A 21,644-nucleotide genomic window follows, 5' to 3' on the forward strand; every position below is an offset into this window, starting at 1 on the left:
CGTTTCTACGGAAACGATAGGATTTTCTTTGGGGTTCCGCGTATCTCTCTTCCGATGCATTATTCCTCCTTTACTGCATCCCTCGCTCCCTCACATTGACGAATTAACACACAATTTGCGTCCATATGAAATACTCTGGATTCCCTGCATTGTCCTTCTAAATCGAGATACGTTTCCACGGAAACGATAGGATTTTCTTTGGGGTTCCGCGTATCTCTTTTCCGATGCATTATTCCTCCTTTACTGCATCCCTCGCTTCCTCACATTGACGAATTAACACACAATTTGCGTTCATATGAAATCCTCTGGATTCCCTGCATTGTCCTTCTAAATCGAGGAACGTTTCTACGGAAACGATAGGATTTGCTTTGGGGTTCCGAGTATCTCTTTTACGATGCATTATTCCTCCTTTACTGCATCCCTCGCTCCCTCACATTGAAGAATTAACACACAATTTGCGTCTATATGAAATACTCTGGATTCCCTGCATTGTCCTTCTAAATCGAGATACGTTTCTACGGAAACGGTAGGATTTTCCTTGGGGTTCCGAGTATCTCTTTTCCGATGCATTATTCCTCCTTTACTGCATCCCTCGCTCCCTCACATTGACGAATTAACACACAATTTGCGTCCATATGAAATACTCTGGATTCCCTGCATAGTCCTTGAAAATCGAGATACGTTTCTACGGAAACGATAGGATTTTCTTTGGGGTTCCGAGTATCTCTTTTCCGATGCATTATTCCTCCTTTACTGCATCCCTCGCTCACTCACATTGACGAATTAACACACAATTTACGTCCATATGATATACTCTGGATTCCCTGCATTGTCCTTCTAAATCGAGATACGTTTCTACGGAAACGATAGGATTTTCTTTGGGGTTCCGAGTATCTCTTTTCCGATGCATTATTCCTCCTTTACTGCATCCCTCGCTCCCTCACATTGAAGAATTAACACACAATTTGCGTCTATATGAAATACTCTGGATTCCCTGCATTGTCCTTCTAAATCGAGATACGTTTCTACGGAAACGGTAGGATTTTCCTTGGGGTTCCGATTATCTCTTTTCCGATGCATTATTCCTCCTTTACTGCATCCCTCGCTCCCTCACATTGACGAATTAACACACAATTTGCGTCCATATGAAATACTCTGGATTCCCTGCATTGTCCTTGAAAATCGAGATACGTTTCTACGGAAACGATAGGATTTTCTTTGGGGTTCCGAGTATCTCTTTTCCGATGCATTATTCCTCCTTTACTGAATCCCTCGCTCCCTAACATTGACGATTTAACACACAATTTGCGTCCATATGAAATACTCTGGATTCCCTGCATTGTCCTTCTAAATCGAGATACGTTTCTACGGAAACGATAGGATTTTCTTTGGGGTTCCGAGTATCTCTTTTCCGATGCATTATTCCTCCTTTACTGCAACCCTCGCTAACTCACATTGACGATTTAACTCACAATTTGCGTCCATATGAAATACTCCGGATTCCCTGCATTGTCCTTCTAAATCGAGATACGTTTCTACGGAAACGATAGGATTTTCTTTGGGGTTCCGAGAATCTCTTTTCCGATGCATTATTCCTCCTTTACTGCATCCCTCGCTCCCTCACATTGACGAATTAACACACAATTTGCGTCCATATGAAATACTCTGGATTCCCTGCATTATCCTTCTAAATGGAGATACGTTTCTACGGAAACGATAGGATTTTCTTTGGGTTCTCGAGTATCTCTTTTCCGATGCATTATTCCTCCTTTACTGCATCCCTCGCTCCCTAACATTGACGATCTAACACACAATTTGCGTCCATATGAAATACTCTGGATTCCCTGCATTGTCCTTCTAAATCGAGATACGTTTCTACGGAAACGATAGGATTTTCTTTTGGGAGTCGAGTATCTCTTTTTCGATGCATTTTTCCTCCCTTACTGCATCCCTCGCTCCCTCACATTGAAGAATTAACAGACAATTAGCGTCTATATGAAATACTCTGGATTCCCTGCATTGTCCTTCTAAATCGAGATACGTTTCTATGGAAACGTTAGGATTTTCTTTGGGGTTCCGAGGATCTCTTTTTCGATGCGTTATTCCTCCTTTACTGCATCCCTCGCTCCCTCACATTGACGAATTAACACACAATTTGCGTCCATATGAAATACTCTGGATACCCTGCATTGTCCTTGATAATCGAGATACGTTTCTACGGAAACGATAGGATTTTCTTTGGGGTTCCGAGTATCTCTTTTCCGATGCATTATTCCTCCTTTACTGCATCCCTCGCTCCCTCACATTGACGAATTAACACACAATTTGCGTCCATATGAAATACTCTGGATTCCCTGCATTGTCCTTCTAAATTGAGATACGTTTCTCCGGAAACGATAGGGTTTTCTTTGGGGTTCCGAGTATCTCTTTTCCGATGCATTATTCCTCCTTTACTGCATCCCTCGCTCCCTCACATTGACGAATTAACACACAATTTGCGTCCACATGAAATAATCTGGTTTCACTCCATTATCCTTCTAAATCGAGATACGTTTCTACGGAAACGATAGGATTTTCTTTGGGGTTCCGAGTATCTCTTTTCCGATGCATTATTCCTCCTTTACTGCATCCCTCGCTCCCTCACATTGACGAATTAACACACAATTTGCGTCCATATGAAATACTCTGGATTCCCTGCATTGTCCTTCTAAATCGAGATACGTTTCTACGGAAACGATAGGATTTTCTTTGGGGTTCCGAGTATCTCTTTTACGATGCTTTATTCCGACTTTACTGCATCCCTCGCTCCCTCACATTGAAGAATTAACACACAATTTGCGTCAATATGAAATACTCTGGATTCCCTGCATTGTCCTTCTAAATCGAGATACGTTTCTACGGAAACGGTAGGATTTTCCTTGGGGTTCCGAGTATCTCTTTTCCGATGCATTATTCCTCCTTTACTGCATCCCTCGCTCCCTCACATTGACGAATTAACACACAATTTGCGTCCATATGAAATACTCTGTATTCCCTGCATTGTCCTTGAAAATCGAGATACGTTTCTACGGAAACGATAGGATTTTCTTTGGGGTTTCGAGTATCTCTTTTCCGATGCATTATTGCTCCTTTACTGCATCCCTCGCTCCCTCACATTGACGAATTAACACACAATTTGCGTCCATATGAATTACTCAGGATTCCCTGCATTGTCCTCCTAAATCAAGATACGTTTCTACGGAAACGATAGGATTTTCTTTGGGCTTCCGCGTATCTCTCTTCCGAAGCATTATTCCTCCTTTACTGCATCCCTCGCTCCCTCACATTGACGAATTAACACACAATTTGCGTCCATATGAAATACTCTGGATTCCCTGCATTGTCCTTCTAAATCGAGATACGTTTCCACGGAAACGATAGGATTTTCTTTGGGGTTCCGCGTATCTCTTTTCCGATGCATTATTCCTCCTTTACTGCATCCCTCGCTTCCTCACATTGACGAATTAACACACAATTTGCGTCCATATGAAATCCTCTGGATTCCCTGCATTGTCCTTCTAAATCGAGGAACGTTTCTACGGAAACGATAGGATTTGCTTTGGGGTTCCGAGTATCTCTTTTACGATGCATTATTCCTCCTTTACTGCATCCCTCGCTCCCTCACATTGAAGAATTAACACACAATTTGCGTCTATATGAAATACTCTGGATTCCATGCATTGTCCTTCTAAATCGAGATACGTTTCTACGGAAACGGTAGGATTTTCCTTGGGGTTCCGTGTATCTCTTTTCCGATGCATTATTCCTCCTTTACTGCATCCCTCGCTCCCTCACATTGACGAATTAACACACAATTTGCGTCCATATGAAATACTCTGGATTCCCTGCATTGTCCTTGAAAATCGAAATACGTTTCTACGGAAACGATAGGATTTTCTTTGGGGTTCCGAGTATCTCTTTTCCGATGCATTATTCCTCCTTTACTGCATCCCTCGCTCCCTCACATTGACGAATTAACACACAATTTGCGTCCATTTGATATACTCTGGATTCCCTGCATTGTCCTTCTAAATCGAGATACGTTTCTACGGAAACGATAGGATTTTCTTTGGGGTTCCGAGTATCTCTTTCCGATGCATTATTCCTCCTTTACTGCATCCCTCGCTCCCTCACATTGAAGAATTAACAGACAATTTGCGTCTATATGAAATACTCTGGATTCCCTGCATTGTCCTTCTAGATCGAGATACGTTTCTATGGAAACGTTAGGATTTTCTTTGGGGTTCCGAGGATCTCTTTTTCGATGCGTTATTCCTCCTTTACTGCATCCCTCGCTCCCTCACATTGACGAATTAACACACAATTTGCGTCCATATGAAATACTCTGGATACCCTGCATTGTCCTTGAAAATCGAGATACGTTTCTACGGAAACGATAGGATTTTCTTTGGGGTTCCGAGTATCTCTTTTCCGATGCATTATTCCTCCTTTACTGCATTCCTCGCACCCTCACATTGACGAATTAACACACAATTTGCGTCCATATGAAATACTCTGGATTCCCTGCATTGTCCTCCTAAATCAAGATACGTTTCTACGGAAGCGATAGGATTTTCTTTGGGGTTACGCGTATCTCTCTTCCGATGCATTATTCCTCCTTTACTGCATCCCTCGCTCCCTCACATTGACGAATTAACACACAATTTGCGTCCATATGAAATACTCTGGATTCCTTGCATTGTCCTTCTAAATCGAGATACGTTTCCACGGAAACGATAGGATTTTCTTTGGGGTTCCGCGTATCTCTTTTCCGATGCATTATTCCTCCTTTACTGCATCCCTCGCTTCCTCACATTGACGAATTAACACACAATTTGCGTCCATATGAAATCCTCTGGATTCCCTGCATTGTCCTTCTAAATCGAGGAACGTTTCTACGGAAACGATAGGATTTGCTTTGGGGTTCCGAGTATCTCTTTTACGATGCATTATTCCTCCTTTACTGCATCCCTCGCTCCCTCACATTGAATAATTAACACACAATTTGCGTCTATATGAAATACTCTGGATTCTCTGCATTGTCCTTCTAAATCGAGATACGTTTCTACGGAAACGGTAGGATTTTCCTTGGAGTTCCGTGTATCTCTTTTCCGATGCATTATTCCTCCTTTACTGCATCCCTCGCTCCCTCACATTGACGAATTAACACACAATTTGCGTCCATATTAAATACTCTGGATTCCCTGCATTGTCCTTGAAAATCGAGATACGTTTCTACGGAAACGATAGGATTTTCTTTGGGGTTCCGAGTATCTCTTTTCCGATGCATTATTCCTCCTTTACTGCATCCCTCGCTCCCTCACATTGACGAATTAACACACAATTTGCGTCCATATGATATACTCTGGATTCCCTGCATTGTCCTTCTAAATCGAGATACGTTTCTACGGAAACGATAGGATTTTCTTTGGGGTTCCGAGTATCTCTTTTCCGATGCATTATTCCTCCTTTACTGCATCCCTCGCTCCCTCACATTGAAGAATTAACACACAATTTGCATCTATATGAAACACTCTGGATTCCCTGCATTGTCCTTCTAAATCGTAATACGTTTCTATGGAAACGTTAGGATTTTCTTTGGGGTTCCGAGTATCTCTTTTCCGATGCATTATTCCTCCTTTACTGCATCCCTCGCTCCCTCACATTGACGAATTAACACACAATTTGCGTCCACATGATATACTCTGGATTCCCTGCATTGTCCTTCTAAATCGAGATACGTTTCTACGGAAACGATAGGATTTTCTTTGGGGTTCCGAGGATCTCTTTTTCGATGCGTTATTCCTCCTTTACTGCATCCCTCGCTCCCTCACATTGACGAATTAACACACAATTTCCGTCCATATGAAATACTCTGGATTCCCTGCATTGTCCTTCTAAATCGAGATACGTTTCTACGGAAACGATAGGATTTTCTTTGGGGTTCCGAGGATCTCTTTTTCGATGCGTTATTCCTCCTTTACTACATCCCTCGCTCCCTCACATTGACGAATTAACACACAATTTCCGTCCATATGAAATACTCTGGATTCCCTGCATTGTCCTTCTAAATCGAGATACGTTTCTATGGAAACGTTAGGATTTTCTTTGGGGTTTCGAGTATCTCTTTTCCGATGCATTATTCCTCCTTTACTGCATCCCTCGCTCCCTCACATTGACGAATTAACACACAATTTGCGTCCATATGATATACTCTGGATTCCCTGCATTGTCCTTCTAAATCGAGATACGTTTCTACGGAAACGATAGGATTTTCTTTGGGGTTCCGAGGATCTCTTTTTCGATGCGTTATTCCTCCTTTACTTCATCCCTCGCTCCCTCACATTGACGAATTAACACACAATTTCCGTCCATATGAAATACTCTGGATTCCCTGCATTGTCCTTCTAAATCGAGATACGTTTCTACGGAAACGATAGGATTTTCTTTGGGGTTCCGAGTATCTCTTTTCCGATGCATTATTCCTCCTTTACTGCATCCCTCGCTCCCTCACATTGACGAATTAACACACAATTTGCGTCCATATGATATACTCTGGATTCCCTGCATTGTCCTTCTAAATCGAGATACGTTTCTACGGAAACGATAGGATTTTCTTTGGGGTTCCGAGTATCTCTTTTCCGATGCATTATTCCTCCTTTACTGCATCCCTCGCTCCCTCACATTGAAGAATTAACACACAATTTGCGTCTATATGAAATACTCTGGATTCCCTGCATTGTCCTTCTAAATCGAGATACGTTTCTATGGAAACGTTAGGATTTTCTTTGGGGTTCCGAGTATCTCTTTTCCGATGCATTATTCCTCCTTTACTGCATCCCTCGCTCCCTCACATTGACGAATTAACACACAATTTGCGTCCATATGATATGCTCTGGATTCCCTGCATTGTCCTTCTAAATCGAGATACGTTTCTACGGAAACGATAGGATTTTCTTTGGGGTTCCGAGGATCTCTTTTTCGATGCGTTATTCCTCCTTTACTGCATCCCTCGCTCCCTCACATTGACGAATTAACACACAATTTCCGTCCATATGAAATACTCTGGATTCCCTGCATTGTCCTTCTAAATCGAGATACGTTTCTACGGAAACGATAGCATTTTCTTTGGGGTTCCGAGTATCTCTTTTCCGATGCATTATTCCTCCTTTACTGCATCCCTCGCTCCCTCACATTGACGAATTAACACACAATTTGCGTCCATATGAAATACTCTGTATTCCCTGCATTGTCCTCCTAAATCGAGATACGTTTCTACGGAAACGATAGGATTTTCTTTGGGGTTCCGAGTATCTCTTTTCCGATGCATTATTCCTCCTTTACTGCATCCCTCGCTCCCTCACATTGACGAATTAAGACACAATTTGCGTCCATATGAAATACTCAGGATTCCCTGCATTGTCCTTCTAAATCGAGATACATTTCTACGGAACCGATAGGATTTTCTTTGGGGTTCCGAGTATCTCTTTTCCGATGCATTATTCCTCCTTTACTGCAACCCTCGCTAACTCACATTGACGAATTAACACACATTTTTGCGTCCATATGAAATACTCTGGATTCCCTGCATTGTCCTTCTAAATCGAGATATGTTTCTACGGAAACGATAGGATTTTCTTTGGGGTTCCAAGAATCTCTTTTCCGATGCATTATTCCTCCTTTACTGCATCCCTCTCTCCCTCACATTGACGAATTAACACACAATTTGCGTCCATATGAAATACTCTGGATTCCCTGCATTGTCCTTCTAAATCGACTTACGTTTCTACGGAAACGTTAGGATTTTCTTTGGGGTTCCCAGTATCTCTTTTCCGATGCATTATTCCTCCTTTACTGCATCCCTCGCTCCCTCACATTGACGAATTAACACACAATTTGCGTCTATATGAAATACTCTGGATTCCCTGCATTGTCCTTCTAAATCGAGATACGTTTCTACGGAAACGGTAGGATTTTCCTTGGGGTTCCGAGTATCTCTTTTCCGATGCATTATTCCTCCTTTACTGCATCCCTCGCTCCCTCACATTGACGAATTAACACACAATTTGCGTCCATATGAACTACTCTAGATTCCCTGCATTGTCCTTCTAAATCGAGATACGTTTCTACGGAAACGATAGGATTTTCTTTGGGGATCCGAGTATCTCTTTTCCGATGCATTATTCCTCCTTTACTGCATCCCTCGCTATCTCACATTGAAGAATTAACACACAATTCGCGTCTATATGAAATACTCTGGATTCCCTGCATTGTCCTTCTAAATCGAGATACGTTTCTCCGGAAACGATAGGATTTTCTTTGGGGTTCCGAGTATCTCTTTTCCGATCCATTATTCCTCCTTTACTGCATCCCTCGCTCCCTCACATTGACGAATTAACACACAATTTGCGTCCATATGATATACTCTGGATTCCCTGCATTGTCCTTCTAAATCGAGATACGTTTCTACGGAAACGGTAGGATTTTCCTTGGGGTTCCGAGTATCTCTTTTCCGATGCATTATTCCTCCTTTACTGCATCCCTCGCTCCCTCACATTGACGAATTAACACACAATTTGCGTCCATATGAAATACTCTGGATTCCCTGCATTGTCCTCCTAAATCAAGATACGTTTCTACGGAAGCGATAGGATTTTCTTTGGGGTTACGCGTATCTCTCTTCCGATGCATTATTCCTCCTTTACTGCATCCCTCGCTCCCTCACATTGACGAATTAACACACAATTTGCGTCCATATGAAATACTCTGGATTCCTTGCATTGTCCTTCTAAATCGAGATACGTTTCCACGGAAACGATAGGATTTTCTTTGGGGTTCCGCGTATCTCTTTTCCGATGCATTATTCCTCCTTTACTGCATCCCTCGCTTCCTCACATTGACGAATTAACACACAATTTGCGTCCATATGAAATCCTCTGGATTCCCTGCATTGTCCTTCTAAATCGAGGAACGTTTCTACGGAAACGATAGGATTTGCTTTGGGGTTCCGAGTATCTCTTTTACGATGCATTGTTCCTCCTTTACTGCATCCCTCGCTCCCTCACATTGAATAATTAACACACAATTTGCGTCTATATGAAATACTCTGGATTCTCTGCATTGTCCTTCTAAATCGAGATACGTTTCTACGGAAACGGTAGGATTTTCCTTGGAGTTCCGAGTATCTCTTTTCCGATGCATTATTCCTCCTTTACTGCATCCCTCGCTCCCTCACATTGACGAATTAACACACAATTTGCGTCCATATTAAATACTCTGGATTCCCTGCATTGTCCTTGAAAATCGAGATACGTTTCTACGGAAACGATAGGATTTTCTTTGGGGTTCCGAGTATCTCTTTTCCGATGCATTATTCCTCCTTTACTGCATCCCTCGCTCCCTCACATTGACGAATTAACACACAATTTGCGTCCATATGATATACTCTGGATTCCCTGCATTGTCCTTCTAAATCGAGATACGTTTCTACGGAAACGATAGGATTTTCTTTGGGGTTCCGAGTATCTCTTTTCCGATGCATTATTCCTCCTTTACTGCATCCCTCGCTCCCTCACATTGAAGAATTAACACACAATTTGCGTCTATATGAAATACTCTGGATTCCCTGCATTGTCCTTCTAAATCGTAATACGTTTCTATGGAAACGTTAGGATTTTCTTTGGGGTTCCGAGTATCTCTTTTCCGATGCATTATTCCTCCTTTACTGCATCCCTCGCTCCCTCACATTGACGAATTAACACACAATTTGCGTCCATATGATATACTCTGGATTCCCTGCATTGTCCTTCTAAATCGAGATACGTTTCTACGGAAACGATAGGATTTTCTTTGGGGTTCCGAGGATCTCTTTTTCGATGCGTTATTCCTCCTTTACTGCATCCCTCGCTCCCTCACATTGACGAATTAACACACAATTTCCGTCCATATGAAATACTCTGGATTCCCTGCATTGTCCTTCTAAATCGAGATACGTTTCTACGGAAACGATAGGATTTTCTTTGGGGTTCCGAGGATCTCTTTTTCGATGCGTTATTCCTTCTTTACTGCATCCCTCGCTCCCTCACATTGACGAATTAACACACAATTTCCGTCCATATGAAATACTCTGGATTCCCTGCATTGTCCTTCTAAATCGAGATACGTTTCTATGGAAACGTTAGGATTTTCTTTGGGGTTCCGAGTATCTCTTTTCCGATGCATTATTCCTCCTTTACTGCATCCCTCGCTCCATCACATTGACGAATTAACACACAATTTGCGTCCATATGATATACTCTGGATTCCCTGCATTGTCCTTGTAAATCGAGATACGTTTCTACGGAAACGATAGGATTTTCTTTGGGGTTCCGAGGATCTCTTTTTCGATGCGTTATTCCTCCTTTACTTCATCCCTCGCTCCCTCACATTGACGAATTAACACACAATTTCCGTCCATATGAAATACTCTGGATTCCCTGCATTGTCCTTCTAAATCGAGATACGTTTCTACGGAAACGATAGGATTTTCTTTGGGGTTCCGAGTATCTCTTTTCCGATGCATTATTCCTCCTTTACTGCATCCCTCGCTCCCTCACATTGACGAATTAACACACAATTTGCGTCCATATGATATACTCTGGATTCCCTGCATTGTCCTTCTAAATCGAGATACGTTTCTACGGAAACGATAGGATTTTCTTTGGGGTTCCGAGTATCTCTTTTCCGATGCATTATTCCTCCTTTACTGCATCCCTCGCTCCCTCACATTGAAGAATTAACACACAATTTGCGTCTATATGAAATACTCTGGATTCCCTGCATTGTCCTTCTAAATCGAGATACGTTTCTATGGAAACGTTAGGATTTTCTTTGGGGTTCCGAGTATCTCTTTTCCGATGCATTATTCCTCCTTTACTGCATCCCTCGCTCCCTCACATTGACGAATTAACACACAATTTGCGTCCATATGATATACTCTGGATTCCCTGCATTGTCCTTCTAAATCGAGATACGTTTCTACGGAAACGATAGGATTTTCTTTGGGGTTCCGAGGATCTCTTTTTCGATGCGTTATTCCTCCTTTACTGCATCCCTCGCTCCCTCACATTGACGAATTAACACACAATTTCCGTCCATATGAAATACTCTGGATTCCCTGCATTGTCCTTCTAAATCGAGATACGTTTCTACGGAAACGATAGGATTTTCTTTGGGGTTCCGAGTATCTCTTTTCCGATGCATTATTCCTCCTTTACTGCATCCCTCGCTCCCTCACATTGACGAATTAACACACAATTTGCGTCCATATGAAATACTCTGTATTCCCTACATTGTCCTCCTAAATCGAGATACGTTTCTACGGAAACGATAGGATTTTCTTTGGGGTTCCGAGTATCTCTTTTCCGATGCATTATTCCTCCTTTACTGCATCCCTCGCTCCCTCACATTGACGAATTAACACACAATTTGCGTCCATATGAAATACTCAGGATTCCCTGCATTGTCCTTCTAAATCGAGATACGTTTCTACGGAACCGATAGGATTTTCTTTGGGGTTCCGAGTATCTCTTTTCCGATGCATTATTCATCCTTTACTGCAACCCTCGCTAACTCACATTGACGAATTAACACACAATTTGCGTCCATATGAAATCCTCTGGATTCCCTGCATTGTCCTTCTAAATCGAGATATGTTTCTACGGAAACGATAGGATTTTCTTTGGGGTTCCAAGAATCTCTTTTCCGATGCATTATTCCTCCTTTACTGCATCCCTCTCTCCCTCACATTGACGAATTAACACACAATTTGCGTCCATATGAAATACTCTGGATTCCCTGCATTGTCCTTCTAAATCGAGTTACGTTTCTACGGAAACGTTAGGATTTTCTTTGGGGTTCCCAGTATCTCTTTTCCGATGCATTATTCCTCCTTTACTGCATCCCTCGCTCCCTCACATTGACGAATTAACACACAATTTGCGTCTATATGAAATACTCTGGATTCCCTGCATTGTCCTTCTAAATCGAGATACGTTTCTACGGAAACGGTAGGATTTTCCTTGGGGTTCCGAGTATCTCTTTTCCGATGCAATATTCCTCCTTTACTGCATCCCTCGCTCCCTCACATTGACGAATTAACACACAATTTGCGTCCATATGAAATACTCTAGATTCCCTGCATTGTCCATCTAAATCGAGATACGTTTCTACGGAAACGATAGGATTTTCTTTGGGGATCCGAGTATCTCTTTTCCGATGCATTATTCCTCCTTTACTGCATCCCTCGCTATCTCACATTGAAGAATTAACACACAATTTGCGTCTATATGAAATACTCTGGATTCCCTGCATTGTCCTTCTAAATCGAGATACGTTTCTCCGGAAACGATAGGATTTTCTTTGGGGTTCCGAGTATCTCTTTTCTGATGCATTATTCCTCCTTTACTGCATCCCTCGCTCCCTCACATTGACGAATTAACACACAATTTGCGTCCATATGATATACTCTGGATTCCCTGCATTGTCCTTCTAAATCGAGATACGTTTCTACGGAAACGATAGGATTTTCTTTGGGGTTCCCAGTATCTCTTTTTCGATGCGTTATTCCTCCTTTACTGCATCCCTCGTTCCCTCACATTGACGAATTAACACACAATTTGTGTCCATATGAAATACTCTGGATTCCCTGCATTGTCCTTCTAAATCGAGATACGTTTCTACGGAAACAATAGGATTTTCTTTGGGGTTCCGAGTATCTCTTTTCCGATGCACTATTCCTCCTTTACAGCAACCCTCGCTAACTCACATTGACGAATTAACACACAATTTGCGTCCATATGAATTACTCTGGATTCCCTGCATTGTCCTTCTAAATCGAGATACGTTTCTACGGAAACGATAGGATTTTCTTTGGGGTTCCGAGAATCTCTTTTCCGATGCATTATTCCTCCTTTACTGCATCCCTCGCTCCCTCACACTGACGAATTTACACAAAATTTGCGTCCATATGAAATACTGTGGATTCCCTGCATTGTCCTTCTAAATCGAGTTACGTTTCTACGGAAACGATAGGATTTTCTTTGGGGTTCCGAGTATCTCTTTTCCGATGCATTATTCCTCCTTTATTGCATCCCTCGCTCCCTCACATTGACGAATTAACACACAATTTGCGTCCATATGAAATACTCTGGATTCCCTGCATTGTCCTCCTAAATCAAGATACGTTTCTACGGAAACGATAGGATTTTCTTTGGGGATCCGCGTATCTCCCTTCCGATGCATTATTCCTCCTTTACTGCATCCCTCGCTCCCTCACATTGACGAATTAACACACAATTTGCGTCCATATGAAATACTCTGGATTCCCTGCATTGTCCTTCTAAATCGAGATACGTTTCCACGGAAACGATAGGATTTTCTTTGGGGTTCCGCGTATCTCTTTTCCGATGCATTATTCCTCCTTTACAGCATCCCTCGCTTCCTCACATTGACGAATTAACACACAATTTGCGTCCATATGAAATACTCCGGATTCCCTGCATTGTCCTTGAAAATCGAGATACGTTTCTACGGAAACGATAGGATTTTCTTTGGGGTTCCGAGTATCTCTTTTCCGATGCATTATTCCTCCTTTACTGCATCCCTCGCTCCCTCACATTGACGAATTAACACACAATTTGCGTCCATATGATATACTCTGGATTCCCTGCATTGTCCTTCTAAATCGAGATACGTTTCTACGGAAACGATAGGATTTTCTTTGGGGTTCCGACTATCTCTTTTCCGATGCATTATTCCTCCTTTACTGCATCCCTCGCTCCCTCACATTGAAGAATTAACACACAATTTGCGTCTATATGAAATACTCTGGATTCCCTGCATTGTCCTTCTAAATCGAGATACGTTTCTATGGAAACGTTAGGATTTTCTTTGGGGTTCCGAGGATCCTTTTTTCGATGCGTTATTCCTCCTTTACTGCATCCCTCGCTCCCTCACATTGACGAATTAACACACAATTTGCGTCCATATTAAATACTCTGGATACCCTGCATTGTCCTTGAAAATCGAGATACATTTCTACGGAAACGATAGGATTTTCTTTGGGGTTCCGAGTATCTCTTTTACCGATGCATTATTCCTTCTTTACTGCATCCCTCGCTCCCTCACATTGACGAATTAACACACAATTTTTGTCCATATGATATACTCTGGATTCCCTGCATTGTCCTTCTAAATCGAGATACGTTTCTACGGAAACGATAGGATTTTCTTTGGGGTTCCGAGGATCTCTTTTTCGATGCGTTATTCCTCCTTTACTGCATCCCTCGCTCCCTCACATTGACGAATTAACACACAATTTCCGTCCATATGAAATACTCTGGATTCCCTGCATTGTCCTTCTAAATCGAGATACGTTTCTACGGAAACGATAGGATTTTCTTTGGGGTTCCGAGTATCTCTTTTCCGATGCATTATTCCTCCTTTACTGCATCCCTCGCTCCCTCACATTGACGAATTAACACACAATTTGCGTCCATATGAAATACTCTGTATTCCCTACATTGTCCTCCTAAATCGAGATACGTTTCTACGGAAACGATAGGATTTTCTTTGGGGTTCCGAGTATCTCTTTTCCGATGCATTATTCCTCCTTTACTGCATCCCTCGCTCCCTCACATTGACGAATTAACACACAATTTGCGTCCATATGAAATACTCAGGATTCCCTGCATTGTCCTTCTAAATCGAGATACGTTTCTACGGAACCGATAGGATTTTCTTTGGGGTTCCGAGTATCTCTTTTCCGATGCATTATTCCTCCTTTACTGCAACCCTCGCTAACTCACATTGACGAATTAACACACAATTTGCGTCCATATGAAATACTCTGGATTCCCTGCATTGTCCTTCTAAATCGAGATATGTTTCTACGGAAACGATAGGATTTTCTTTGGGGTTCCAAGAATCTCTTTTCCGATGCATTATTCCTCCTTTACTGCATCCCTCTCTCCCTCACATTGACGAATTAACACACAATTTGCGTCCATATGAAATACTCTGGATTCCCTGCATTGTCCTTCTAAATCGAGTTACGTTTCTACGGAAACGTTAGGATTTTCTTTGGGGTTCCCAGTATCTCTTTTCCGATGCATTATTCCTCCTTTACTGCATCCCTCGCTCCCTCACATTGACGAATTAACACACAATTTGCGTCTATATGAAATACTCTGGATTCCCTGCATTGTCCTTCTAAATCGAGATACGTTTCTACGGAAACGGTAGGATTTTCCTTGGGGTTCCGAGTATCTCTTTTCCGATGCACTATTCCTCCTTTACTGCATCCCTCGCTCCCTCACATTGACGAATTAACACACAATTTGCGGCCATATGAAATACTCTAGATTCCCTGCATTGTCCTTCTAAATCGAGATACGTTTCTACGGAAACGATAGGATTTTCTTTGGGGATCCGAGTATCTCTTTTCCGATGCATTATTCCTCCTTTACTGCATCCCTCGCTATCTCACATTGAAGAATTAACACACAATTTGCGTCTATATGAAATACTCTGGATTCCCTGCATTGTCCTTCTAAATCGAGATACGTTTCTCCGGAAACGATAGGATTTTCTTTGGGGTTCCGAGTATCTCTTTTCCGATGCATTATTCCTCCTTTACTGCATCCCTCGCTCCCTCACATTGACGAATTAACACACAATTTGCGTCCATATGATATACTCTGGATTCCCTGCATTGTCCTTCTAAATCGAGATACGTTTCTACGGAAACGATAGGATTTTCTTTGGGGTTCCGAGGATCTCTTTTTCGATGCGTTATTCCTCCTTTACTGCATCCCTCGTTCCCTCACATTGACGAATTAACACACAATTTGTGTCCATATGAAATACTCTGGATTCCCTGCATTGTCATTCTAAATCGAGATACGTTTCTACGGAAACAATAGGATTTTCTTTGGGGTTCTGAGTATCTCTTTTCCGATGCACTATTCCTCCTTTACAGCAACCCTCGCTAACTCACATTGACGAATTAACACACAATTTGCGTCCATATGAATTACTCTGGATTCCCTGCATTGTCCTTCTAAATCGAGATACGTTTCTACGGAAACGATAGGATTTTCTTTGGGGTTCCGAGAATCTCTTTTCCGATGCATTATTCCTCCTTTACTGCATCCCTCGCTCCCTCACACTGACGAATTTACACACAATTTGCGTCCATATGAAATACTGTGGATTCCCTGCATTGTCCTTCTAAATCGAGTTACGTTTCTACGGAAACGATAGGATTTTCTTTGGGGTTCCGAGTATCTCTTTTCCGATGCATTATTCCTCCTTTACTGCATCCCTCGCTCCCTCACATTGACGAATTAACACACAATTTGCGTCCATATGAAATACTCTGGATTCCCTGCATTGTCCTCCTAAATCAAGATACGTTTCTACGGAAACGATAGGATTTTCTTTGGGGTTCCGCGTATCTCCCTTCCGATGCATTATTCCTCCTTTACTGCATCCCTCGCTCCCTCACATTGACGAATTAACACACAATTTGCGTCCATATGAAATACTCTGGATTCCCTGCATTGTCCTTCTAAATCGAGATACGTTTCCACGGAAACGATAGGATTTTCTTTGGGGTTCCGCGTATCTCTTTTCCGATGCATTATTCCTCCTTTACAGCATCCCTCGCTTCCTCACATTGACGAATTAACACACAATTTGCGTCCATATGAAATACTCCGGATTCCCTGCATTGTCCTTGAAAATCGAGATACGTTTCTACGGAAACGATAGGATTTTCTTTGGGGTTCCGAGTATCTCTTTTCCGATGCATTATTCCTCCTTTACTGCATCCCTCGCTCCCTCACATTGACGAATTAACACACAATTTGCGTCCATAAGATATACTCTGGATTCCCTGCATTGTCCTTCTAAATCGAGATACGTTTCTACGGAAACGATAGGATTTTCTTTGGGGTTCCGACTATCTCTTTTCCGATGCATTATTCCTCCTTTACTGCATCCCTCGCTCCCTCACATTGAAGAATTAACACACAATTTGCGTCTATATGAAATACTCTGGATTCCCTGCATTGTCCTTCTAAATCGAGATACGTTTCTATGGAAACGTTAGGATTTTCTTTGGGGTTCCGAGGATCCTTTTTTCGATGCGTTATTCCTCCTTTACTGCATCCCTCGCTCCCTCACATTGACGAATTAACACACAATTTGCGTCCATATTAAATACTCTGGATACCCTGCATTGTCCTTGAAAATCGAGATACATTTCTACGGAAACGATAGGATTTTCTTTGGGGTTCCGAGTATCTCTTTTACCGATGCATTATTCCTTCTTTACTGCATCCCTCGCTCCCTCACATTGACGAATTAACACACAATTTTTGTCCATATGATATACTCTGGATTCCCTGCATTGTCCTTCTAAATCGAGATACGTTTCTACGGAAACGATAGGATTTTCTTTGGGGTTCCGAGGATCTCTTTTTCGATGCGTTATTCCTCCTTTACTGCATCCCTCGCTCCCTCACATTGACGAATTAACACACAATTTGCGTCCATATGAAATACTCTGGATTCCCTGCATTGTCCTTCTAAATGGAGATACGTTTCTATGGAAACGATAGGATTTTCTTTGGGGTTCCGAGTATCTCTTTTCCGATGCATTATTCCTCCTTTACTGCATCCCTCGCTCCCTCACATTGACGAATTAACACAGAATTTGCGTCCATATGAAATACTCTGTATTCCCTGCATTGTCCTCCTAAATCGAGATACGTTTCTACGGAAACGTTAGGATTTTCTTTGGGGTTCCGAGTATCTCTTTTCCGATGCATTATTTCTCCTTTACTGCATCCCTCGCTCCCTCACATTGACGAATTAACACGCAATTTGCGTCCATATGAAATACTCAGGATTCCCTGCATTGTCCTTCTAAATCGAGATACGTTTCTACGGAACCGATAGGATTTTCTTTGGGGTTCCGAGTATCTCTTTTCCGATGCATTATTCCTCCTCTACTGCAACCCTCGCTAACTCACATTGACGAATTAACACACAATTTGCGTCCATATGAAATACTCTGGATTCCCTGCATTGTCCTTCTAATTCGAGATATGTTTCTACGGAAACGATAGGATTTTCTTTGGGGTTCCGAGTATCTCTTTTCCGATGCATTATTCCTCCTTTACTGCATCCCTCTCTCCCTCACATTGACGAATTAACACACAATTTGCGTCCATATGAAATACTCTGGATTCCCTGCATTGTCCTTCTAAATCGAGTTACGTTTCTACGGAAACGTTAGGATTTTCTTTGGGGTTCCGAGTATCTCTTTTCCGATGCATTATTCCTCCTTTACTGCATCCCTCGCTCCCTCACATTGACGAATTAACACACAATTTGCGTCCATATGAAATACTCTAGATTCCCTGCATTGTCCTTCTAAATCGAGATACGTTTCTACGGAAACGATAGGATTTTCTTTGGGGTTCCGAGTATCTCTTTTCCGATGCATTATTCCTCCTTTACTGCATCCCTCGCTCCCTCACATTGACGAATTAACACACAATTTGCGTCCATATGAAATACTCAGGATTCCCTGCATTGTCCTTCTAAATCGAGATACGTTTCTACGGAACCGATAGGATTTTCTTTGGGGTTCCGAGTATCTCTTTTCCGATGCATTATTCCTCCTTTACTGCAACCCTCGCTAACTCACATTGACGAATTAACACACAATTTGCGTCCATATGAAATACTCTGGATTCCCTGCATTGTCCTTCTAAATCGAGATATGTTTCTACGGAAACGATAGGATTTTCTTTGGGGTTCCGAGAATCTCTTTTCCGATGCATTATTCCTCCTTTACTGCATCCCTCTCTCCCTCACATTGACGAATTAACACACAATTTGCGTCCATATGAAATACTCTGGATTCCCTGCATTGTCCTTCTAAATCGAGTTACGTTTCTACGGAAACGTTAGGATTTTCTTTGGGGTTCCCAGTATCTCTTTTCCGATGCATTATTCATCCTTTACTGCATCCCTCGCTCCCTCACATTGACGAATTAACACACAATATGCGTCTATATGAAATACTCTGGATTCCCTGCATTGTCCTTCTAAATCGAGATACGTTTCTACGGAAACGGTGGGATTTTCCTTGGGGTTCCGAGTATCTCTTTTCCGATGCATTATTCCTCCTTTACTGGATCCCTCGCTCCCTCACATTGACGAATTAACACACAATTTGCGTCCATATGAAATACTCTAGATTCCCTGCATTGTCCTTCTAAATCGAGATACGTTTCTACGGAAACGATAGGATTTTCTTTGGGGTTCCGAGTATCTCTTTTCCGATGCATTATTCCTCCTTTACTGCATCCCTCGCTATCTCACATTGAAGAATTAACACACAATTTGCGTCTATATGAAATACTCTGGATTCCCTGCATTGTCCTTCTAAATCGAGATACGTTTCTCCGGAAACGATAGGATTTTCTTTGGGGTTCCGAGTATCTCTTTTCCGATGCATTATTCCTCCTTTACTGCATCCCTCGCTCCCTCACATTGACGAATTAACACACAATTTGCGTCCATATGATATACTCTGGATTCCCTGCATTGTCCTTCTAAATCGAGATACGTTTCTACGGAAACGATAGGATTTTCTTTGGGGTTCCGAGTATCTCTTTTCCGATGCATTATTCCTCCTTTACAGCAACCCTCGCTAACTCACATTGACGAATTAACACAATTTGCGTCCATATGAATTACTCTGGATTCCCTGCATTGTCCTTCTAAATCGAGATACGTTTCTACGGAAACGATAGGATTTTCTTTGGGGTTCCGAGTATCTCTTTTCCGATGCATTATTCCTCCTTTACTGCATCCCTCGCTCCCTCACATTGACGAATTATTACACAATTTGCGTCCATATGAAATACTCTGGATTCCCTGCATTGTCCTCCTAAATCAAGATACGTTTCTACGGAAACGATAGGATTTTCTTTGGGGTTCCGCGTATCTCTCTTCCGATGCATTATTCCTCCTTTACTGCATCCCTCGCTCCCTCACATTGACGAATTAACACACAATTTGTGTCCATATGAAATACTCTGGATTCCCTGAATTGTCCTTCTAAATCGAGATACGTTTCCACGGAAACGATAGGATTTTCTTTGGGGTTCCGCGTATCTCTTTTCCGATGCATTATTCCTACTTTACTGCATCCCTCGCTTCCTCACATTGACGAATTAACACACAATTTGCGTCCATATGAAATACTCTGGATTCCCTGCATTGTCCTTGAAAATCGAGATACGTTTCTACGGAAACGATACGATATTCTTTGGGGTTCCGAGTATCTCTTTTCCGATTCATTATTCCTCCTTTACTGCATCCCTCGCTCCCTCACATTGACGAATTAACACACAATTTGCGTCCATATGATATACTCTGGATTCCCTGCATTGTCCTTCTAAATCGAGATACGTTTCTATGGAAACGTTAGGATTTTCTTTGGGGTTCCGAGGATCTCTTTTTCGATGCGTTATTCCTCCTTTACTGCATCCCTCGCTCCCTCACATTGACGAATTAACACACAATTTGCGTCCATATGAAATACTCTGGATACCCTGCATTGTCCTTGAAAATCGAGATACATTTCTACGGAAAAGATAGGATTTTCTTTGGGGTTCCGAGTATCTCTTTTCCGATGCATTATTCCTCCTTTACTGCATCCCTCGCTCCCTCACACTGACGAATTAACACACAATTTGCGTCCATATGATATACTCTGGATTCCCTGCATTGTCCTTCTAAATCGAGATACGTTTCTACGGAAACGATAGGATTTTCTTTGGGGTTCCGAGTATCTCTTTTTCGATGCGTTATTCCTCCTTTACTGCATCCCTCGCTCCCTCACATTGACGAATTAACACACAATTTGCGTCCATATGAAATACTCTGGATTCCCTGCATTGTCCTTCTAAATCGAGATACGTTTCTACGGAAACGATAGGATTTTCTTTGGGGTTCCGAGTATCTCTTTTCCGATGCATTATTCCTCCTTTACTGCATCCCTCGCCCCGTCACATTGACGAATTAACACACAATTTGCGTCCATATGAAATACTCTGTATTCCCTGCATTGTCCTCCTAAATCGAGATACGTTTCTACGGAAACGATAGGATTTTCTTTGGGGTTCCGAGTATCTCTTTTCCGATGCATTATTCCTCCTTTACTGCATCCCTCGCTCCCTCACATTGAAGAATTAACACACAATTTGCGTCTATATGAAATACTCTGGATTCCCTGCATTGTCCTTCTAAATCGAGATACGTTTCTATGGAAACGTTAGGATTTTCTTTGGGGTTCCGAGGATCTCTTTTTCGATGCGTTATTCCTCCTTTACTGCATCCCTCGCTCCCTCACATTGACGAATTAACACACAATTTGCGTCCATATGAAATACTCTGGATACCCTGCATTGTCCTTGAAAATCGAGATACATTTCTACGGAAAAGATAGGATTTTCTTTGGGGTTCCGAGTATCTCTTTTCCG

This window comes from Schistocerca nitens, chromosome 2 (assembly GCF_023898315.1).
Source record: "Schistocerca nitens isolate TAMUIC-IGC-003100 chromosome 2, iqSchNite1.1, whole genome shotgun sequence".
Classification (NCBI taxonomy): Eukaryota; Metazoa; Arthropoda; class Insecta; order Orthoptera; family Acrididae; genus Schistocerca; species Schistocerca nitens.